General features: G+C 39.9%; 1 long non-coding RNA gene across 2 annotated transcripts in view; it reads right to left on the bottom strand.

Annotated features, from left to right (window-relative positions):
* The window catches only part of LOC308072673, a 302,394-nt gene that overhangs the window by 184,196 nt on the left and 109,014 nt on the right, over positions 1-9,184 (bottom strand). The window lies entirely within an intron of this gene.

Below are 9,184 nucleotides of genomic sequence, written 5' to 3' on the forward strand. Positions count from 1 at the left end.
TTTTTGTTTCAAAGGTGGCACAGAAGAGCTGGTTAAGGTACAGAGCTCAAAAGGCACTTTAAATCTAAATGACTGACATTTGATGAGGAACAAAGCCTGCAGGAAGTGCTCCCTACAAGGACACAGAATGCTCAGTACTGTGGGTATTATTATTATTATTAATCACTCACCTAACAAAGTATATTGAAGTGAATTTGTGTAGTGATAGCACAATAGGTAATGGCTTTACACTGAAAGAAAGTAGGTTTCGATCAGATATGAGGAAGAAATTCTTCCCTGTGAGGGCGGCAAGGCGCTGGCCCAGGCTGCCCAGAGCAGCTGTGGGTGCCCCATCCCTGGCAGTGCCCAAGGCCAGGCTGGACGGGGCTGGGAGCAGCCTGGGCTGGTGGGGGGTGTCCCTACCCGTGGCAGGGGGTGGGACTGGATGATCTTTAAGGTCGCTTTCAACCAAAACCATTCTATGGTTCTATGAATTATCGCAAGTACTCCTTAAAAACCCAGCCTTAGAGGTCTTATCGGCTGAGGACAGAAAAATCAGTTAATTAATGTAAGAGTCATGTTGAACTTTAAAGTGAACTGAAACAGACATTGTTAAGTCTTGCAAGAATTACGGCTAGATCACACTCAGTAGTACTTGTTCTTGTAAAAGAAACCAAAACAAAATAAATCCTAATAGGATCATAAGGCTGTTACTTAAGGCTTTACCATGTCCATTTTAATTACACATTTAAGATAAAATAAGTAATAACTATGTCATTCATATTCCAAGCAGTAACATGATGTACACCTACTAATTTAGCTGAAAAAGGTAAAAACTTGTAATCTCAGAGTTCAGTAACGTATTCGAATGCCATGTTCTGACTACACTAACCCTATACAAGGCCAACATTAAATGGATTTCAGATAATGAAAGGAATCAAAATATTCATTTTCAGTGAGAAATGATATTGGAATGTGAGAGCTGTAATAACCAGCTGATGCTAATCAATGTATTTCATTCCATCTTAATCCACTGAAAGAAAAGTGACAGATGAATGAGAAGATGTGAATAAAATTCTGGGTAGTTTTTCAGAGCACTTTAGCTTGTTTAGCACTACAGGTCAAATTAAAGATATTAATTAAAAAAACCCAAGCATTTTAGCCCTAAACTGTGTTTTAGCCCTACTGTATATTTAACAATACAGGACATACAATCCATGCACTAGAAAGCTTTTAGTTGATTCTAAAAGAAATAGAGTCCTAAAAGTGAATAGCAGTTGAATATTATTGCCCCTAAATGCTGCTAGAGGACTTGATTACAGGTATATAAAACAGCAGCACAGAGGGATGGACAGATATTTTTAGGCTCACATACAGCAGAGCTGGCACAGCTATCAAAATATTGCATCCATTTCTCATGCTCACGTTTCCAAAATAGATTTTTTAAATACGTGAAAAGATTTCAGAGAAGAAAACTTCATTCAAAGACTGGGTTAAAGTCTTCAGAGAGAAAAGTAATTTTAAAAAGACAGGAGATAGATCAGCTTGGGGGAGAAAAATATCTAGTACTGAAGGAGTCTTTAACTTTGTCAAAGGTGGTATAACAAGAAACTGCACAAAGAAGTTGTATCTGACAAATTCAAATTCTCCTTCAACACAGAGTAATTAACTGGTTAAAAACAAAACGAACAAAAAAAGATGGGAAACCTTGCTTGATTCATGTCTTCTCATCAGGAATCTGGAAGCAGGGCAGAGAACAGATCATACAGTCTCGTCATGACTAGAAAATGTACTACACAAAGGAGCCTCTTCTGGTGTTCAACTCCATAAATGAGAAAATTCCTTCAGTGAGGAACAGGGTTTATATAAAGGATCTTAAAATGTTGTGAACCCCAATATTTTGGGAAGTAATTGTGGATTCCATACAACCACATCATGCTCTTAGAGCTACGAAAACCATGATAAGCAGAGGTAGGCCCACTATTTACTCAAACCAGTTTTGACTAAATCAACACATTTCATCAAAGGAACAGTTTTTTCTCCACTGCAAACAACTTCCACATCCTGAAATTTTTCAAGCAGAGAAAAACAATGGAGTTGAAAGTACAGCTAATATAACTCACAACCCCAAAATAAGCAAGCTAGGCTCTGCTTCCTGACAACAGGCCTGCTGGGCCGGGTGGACTGTCGGTCCACCTTTCTGAGGCATCACTCAAGGACAATGGTGGAGAAGCTTAAGTTTTTACCTCATCTTTTCTTCAGACAAGTACTGTCAAGTGGGACAGCATGTTGCTAAGTCAGGAGAGACAACCCCACAACAGCTTCTTACCCTCACACCAAAAAAACAGCTACACACTGTGCCCTAACTCTCTGCACACACAGTTCTCATTTGCAACCCAAAAGATTGGCAGCAGGAGAGAAAAAGTCACTGCTTTGAAAAAGCAAAGAGGAAATTTAATTGTTTAGAAGGTTCACACTAATTTAGTCAAATATTAGATAAAAGTCTAAAAACCTGGAGCCACTAACCAAAATAACAAGTCCTTTTAAGTTTCACCTGATCATCATGCTGCTAAACCTGAAGTAATTACAACTGTCTCTAGTGTTTTGGGACTTACACAATCCCTCCCTGCCCTTTATCCAAGATTACAAAAGACAAACCTCCTGCTTTAAAATATCCTCGGCGAGTCTCACCTTCAAGGCAAACCTGAAAAGTCAAGTTTTTATTGTGTCTTGGAGAGCAGTGACTGGCAGCTTGGTGAATGCGACCTCAGGTGTGGAGCACCACAGCCGCTCAGGGAAGATTCCAGAGGGGAGCGGAGCCACAGCCGCCTCATGGCCCTGCCCCTGAGGGAGAGGCACCTCCTCAGGACGGGGATCCAGGCTGCCTGCAGGCTCACAGAGATACACAGCACACACCACATTTTTCAAACACTGCCATATAATCAGTGTAATGTCCGTAATTTTTCAACAGTCCTGGCTAACTGGGGATGTCCCAGAAGACTGGAGGTCAGCCAGTGTGACAGCCATCTACAAGAAGGCCCGGAAGGAGGATCCGGGACACTACGGGCCTGCCAGCCTGCCCTGGGTGCCGGGGAAGGTGCCGGAGCAGACGGTGCTGAGCGCCATCACCCAGCTCGTGCATGTTTCAAAGACATGTAGATGTGGCACTTAGGGACATGGTTTAGTGGTGGACTTGGCAGTGCTGGATTAAAGGCTGGACTCAATGATCTTAAAGATCTTTTCCAAACTAAATGAGTCTATGACTCCATGAGTTTTTTGTCACGCTTTCTAACACCTCCAAGAGCTCAGCATGAGCCTGTTAAAGACTTTGTCCCCATGAGCTGCACCAAGTATCATTCCCCCTCCACAAAATGGCAGTTACCACACAAAACTACCACAGTCCAAGTAATTTTAAGCTCGAGCTCATGTCCAGGATGAGTTAACTTTGCAGTAGCTACTGATAAGACTCGCTTGCACCAGATTTTAACAAAGTTACTCCTCCGAACAGGCATATTTTATAACATACAGGACCACAGCGTATTTCAAAGGAAATGACCCTGGTACCTCGTATTATATAAATTAAAAGTGTATAGGTTGTATGCTGTCACAATATTTCTCTAGCATGCACATATAAGCCTATTGCCACAGTAGATGTATGTTGTGGTACTCTGCTATTTAACTGGACTGGATTAGAAAGGCCTATTTCTGTTAGAGGACATTATAGTCACAACCACAAAGATGATGCCTGCAAGTCTAAAGAATGCAGGGCTTTGTTCTTTACTGACCAACATGGAGAACTAAACGTTTCCAGAATCAAAGGAATGCAGCAGCCACTGGCCCAACTACCTCTGCTTCAATGAAAGCAGAGACAAGACGAGACAACAATGCATTGGCCATGCATGCTTAATGCCACTCTCACATTGCTCTTCAGAAGAGTGGTTTATTTCAGTTTTGAAATTCCTTTACATAAGTTTTACTTTACTGCTGCAGATTTGCACCCAAGTCTTGTTCATAAGCTTGCTTGTTTGCTTGGTTTTTTTTTTTTTTGTTTGTTTTTTTAATGTGACCACCACATAAAATAACCTATTCCTGTCCTTTAGCATGGCTGCTGATCTCTCTGTGAATGAGTCCTGAAAATGGACAAGAGCCACTGACAGAAGTGAGAAAGAGACAAAGAGGGGAAAGGTGGCAGGATTAATGGGTAAAGGATATAATGTGTAATTCTCACTGACAGATTGATACATTTACTTAAGCAACTCTTCACTACTGAAGTAGCGCTTAAAATACATTCACATCTACTATCAGAAATTAATGGTTTGAATTCTTTGATTCATTTAGTTTATACTTATTTCTTTCCACATCAGTTTGCGATAGCACAGGAAGTTTCTTTCTCCCCCACATGTAAATGTATGCATGGATGAGTCTATCCACATAGGTATGTCTACTTAGCCAAGATCCAATGCCGCCAACACTAGCACATGGAGAACTTCACTCACATGGACACTTACTTGCACAGATTTCAAAAACATTCAGAATTTTTTGAAGAAGGAAATATATAGACTTTTTCCCTCACTTTAAATGTAGCCTGGAACTGGGTTTGAATTGTGAATCCTCAAAACAGGAATTGAGAATTAACAACCTCAAGAGGATCTAAAACTACACAGTGACTATAGAGAGTCAGTTTTCTGCCTGCAGAAACCTGAAATGATTCCTTGCTTTTCAGTTATGGACTGATGAGCACAGCAGATGTGCCATAGAAATGGAGCATTTCCTTCTGCAGTAAAAGGCTCAGCCCTTTTTCTGTATGCCTGTACAGCGAATTCTCCAATTATGGTTCATAGTAAGAAATTAAGAAGTATGAAGCTTTACCTCATTTTCTTAAAGGTGTTCAGCTACTATTCCACTCAGCACTGAAATTCCCAATTAATTAGATACTTGGAAAGCAGACTTAAATTCCCAAACACCATAAAAAACTTGACATAGGCTCCAGAATCAGTTAAATGTGACTATGTTGAATGGTGCAGTGTCTTTAAATATATTGATTATATCATTATTTATGCTAAGCTAAGCTGAGTGCTTAACAATAATTTAAGGATGAGCACACTCTTTTATTAAAGCATATCCATAGAGGGATGGGAATTTAGGAATACTTCACAAAGCTCTCTCCACATCCACAAGTCCATCAGAGATCTATAGCTGTCTCTCATACTCTGGTTTAAAACAAAAAGTACCTCATCAAATAATGCACCCACTCATCACCAGGTGTGACTGAGGTTGTCTCTGAGGAATCTAAAGCAGATGACCTAGTGACTGATTGCAAGCTCAGTGTGACACAGGGAGAATCTATACATAGATTTCCAGGGCAGAAGCAGACCTGCTTTGTTTAGAGGCATGTAGTTGCACAAAAAGCATTACATGTCTATGGCTGAATTAGAAGATAAAAGCATAGGGACAATGTGGGTTTACACTGTCTAAGAAGGAAGTTTTCAAGGATAAAATCACAGGATGACAAGTTTTCTTCAGCTGTGGCACCAGCACAGCACCTGCTGCTAAACAAGTGCTTGTTTTTTGTAACCAATTGTTTGGTATGCAGTAACAGCTATAGATGAGCACTTATCATCAGCATTTTAAGCGGTTCATTAGGGGAAGCTGTCCCATTCCGTGCTGCACTGTGTCATTTTAATCAGAGCGTCCTGCTGCTTTGTCAAGCATATTAAAACACAAGCTATAAGTTTTCCCATTTACTCTTCAACCAAAGTCATACTGTGCACATAACACCCAGAATAGATATCCAGATACAACCTACAGTTTGTGTGATGGGAGGGAAGATAATGTATAGCAGATAGTTCATCTCTGAAGTAGGAGGTAATTCACAGGTAAGGAATGGATATCAAGTCTTTCCTTACCAATGAAGAAACATGTACAAGTTAATGTAGGTCAGCTGTTGGTATATTTAAGCAAATGTTTTCTTTTATTTTTTTCTTTCTTGTTAATTCTGATTTTGGAATGCAAAGGCCCTACCTGAGAGGGGTAGAAATAATTGTTTGAAAACAGTGATTATTGTTAAGAACATACAACCAATTTTTGCTGGAACATCATGACTTTCTCCTGTTCATTTTGGAATTATGTTTCCACAAATAAGTCAAGAGACCATCTGAGAAAACATTAATAACTATGGGCTGGAGAAGAATTTTCTGAAGCACAAGATGTAAACTGTGCTTCTATAATAAATCTTGCCCTTTCTTGCTCAAACATTACCACATTGTCCCCTATATCCAGCGGTTTGTTCAAATCAAACCAAAAGCAGCTTCTAGCTTTTCTTTGTCAACAGTATACCCTTGAGAATACAGGCTTTTAGCAGAATATCAGACTGAAAGTTCCCTTTTCCCAACATTCTACTCTGGTGAAATCAAGAAGTGTTTGCAAGCCTGAAACATAGCACGGCATTTTCTATTCTGACAAATGGTTTCTCTCAGTGATGTTATGAACTGGAGGTTTGAAAGATCATTATTACAAAACACTTTACAAGTGTAGCACTGTCAAACTAGAGGCAAAAGGTGAACTGGAAGAAAATCCCTAAGAGATATTTTTACACAGTACTGTCACTATCAATCTGCAGTTAAATTTCTGAACACAAAATACTGGGGACCCTGGCTTCTTTACCATTGTCTCATTAAAAAGTTAAGAATCTAAACCACGTAAGCTTCTTTACAGGCTTGTGTCCTTCACAGCACAGTCATGTGATCCATAGCCAACCCTACAAGAAAATGTGCACACGTAGTTGTCCCAAGTGTCATTCTGGACAGCAGTCACCCGGCATGGACATCCCACATGGAGAGCAGTGACTCCTGCTCCTTTGGAAGTTTAGAGGTAAATTAGCAGGCTGAAGAACAGCTCAGGACTGCCCAGCTGGGAAGTCAGTGTGGACCAGACCCAGCCTTGGGAGCTGGTCCTCCATTACTACACAGCACCGGACATCCGAGTTGCCCACAAGCAGAGAGTAGATTCCTGGCTTGCATGCTGCTTCTTGGAAAAACAGGCAGGTTCACACAAAGCCATAGGCTGATGTGGTTCAGCTGCTTTCGGTGCCAATGCCAGGTCATTAAAGTTAACTGCATAAAAAAGGAGCTTGAAGTGTTGAGATACTAACATACTAGATACCTTGCTGTGTCTTCAGAATGAAATAAGTTACCTAGCACTAAGCCACTCTTAGGCCTTCTTAAATACGTTAGCGTACAGAGTTAGTATGGAATAAATTCATTCCAGCTCACAAATTGGGTGCTGGTAAACAGAGCCATGAGACATGATCAAGATTTGTATTTACCTCCTACCTTGTATGGAAACTCAAAGGCAGAGCAGATCATTGAATCTGGTAAATAATTTTATTGCTCCTGACTCATAACTTTGCCTAGCATCTTGTAACCCCACCGTTGTGGGTTATATCCCCTTTTAAGTTGTCTACTTCTCTCGTCACGGGTTTTTACAAACCTGTGATACCCAGCATAGAAGAAAAGATTAAATATAGAAAACAGCCTATCACACAGATGACATTTTCAAAACTGTGCAATGCATAGATCTGTTGGAACAATGGGGTATACCTATGTATAATCCCAAAATCTTTCCCTCTTCTGTGCAGTGTATTTGAAAGTTTCAGCAGAAGAAATATTAAAATAGCAATGAAGCACCCAACACTGTGCATAAGGTTTCATTTCAGCCAGGAATACCCCTAGGCTATCTCCAGCAGCCCATACATGGAAACATCAGCTGCAAAAGCAAGTTCATCACTATCACTCTGAAATCAGATAGCTGCAGCTACTAAAACTCAACTACACAAGTATGCAGGGCAAATTTTGTGGAAACACAATTCTACAGGAAATGAAAGCTTAAAATAAAAGATACAGCAGATCACAGCATTAATTGAAAAATATTTTTTTTATAGTAATCTAATCGGTAAAGCTCTGGACTAGGCATCAGTCTGGGTTTAATTTCCAGTTCTAAAGCCAGTTTGTCCATGTCCCTTAAAACAAAGGTACCTTAATGTGAAGCCACTGAAGTTTCACACACATGTCCTGCAGAGCATGCGACATAAGAACCTATAAAAAGAAAGAATCTAACCTGATGGATTTGTAGCAAAGATTTACATGATAACTCACCAAGCCAAGCATGAGAACCACCACATAGGTCATCTAAAGAATCATCAGTTATTAGAAGGTTTTTCTGCACAACATTCAAGAATTTGGACCCCACAAGGATAAATCTGATTCCCAGTGTGTTACAGACTTCTTTACCTCTCATGTCTTTGCCTGCTGAAACCATTTGCTCACACAGAGCCTACGGACAGTCTTCCAGAGCCATGGCCCCATTCTTACAGGAATCAGCACCCAGAAAAAAGCTCTTTGAGTTTTGTTACTCCTCGTTCTTCTCACTTGCCTTGTCCATTCAGGCTGGACGCTTCTGAGGAAAGGGCTGTGCTCTGAGTTTTCATACTCACTAGCTGCAATCTTGGGTAAACATGCTCTTTAAATATAACTTACGAATATACTCTATTAACCTTTCACTTTATACCTAGACTTAACAGCAAAGCATAACATTTCAGTGTGTATATTTTGCTAATTTTAATTCTGGTTCACAAGGCAAACTTTCAACTTAATATTTTCTATTTGTACAACGCAGTCAAAGACAGACATATTTAAGTGACGTGTAAATTGATGAATGATACAAACTGAAAAGACCGTTCACCAGCAGGCCCACTGAAAAATTCACCTCTCAGTGAACTTAAAATCAAAACAAATTAATGTATACTTGTGAAAGGTATACAATTACTACACTTGGAAACCTTTTCTGACAGCTTCTAGAAAGCTGATGTGTACATACCAAGATATTTTACAAAAATGCCATGAACAGAAATGCTGTGTCCGCACTTGTGCCAGACTCTGGCACTGTGGATTGTCCTCTTGCTCTTTTGTAGTAAGAGGAACACAGGCTGAAAAGAAAACAAACAAACAAAAAACAAAAAAGAAAAAGAAATACTGTATGTGTTGTACACCCAACATTTTGGAAGTTCTTATTTGTAATATTCTGGACTGAAAACCAGAATTGTAAGGCAAAAGTGCACACTGAAGTGAACTGTACCATGTGTTTTGTGATATATACATGGAACCAATGCTGACTTCCCACTAATGGGTCACTCTGCTATCCATGTAAA

The sequence above is a fragment of the Falco punctatus genome (genome assembly GCF_963210335.1).
Source record: "Falco punctatus genome assembly, chromosome: 13".
Taxonomy (NCBI): domain Eukaryota; kingdom Metazoa; phylum Chordata; class Aves; order Falconiformes; family Falconidae; genus Falco; species Falco punctatus.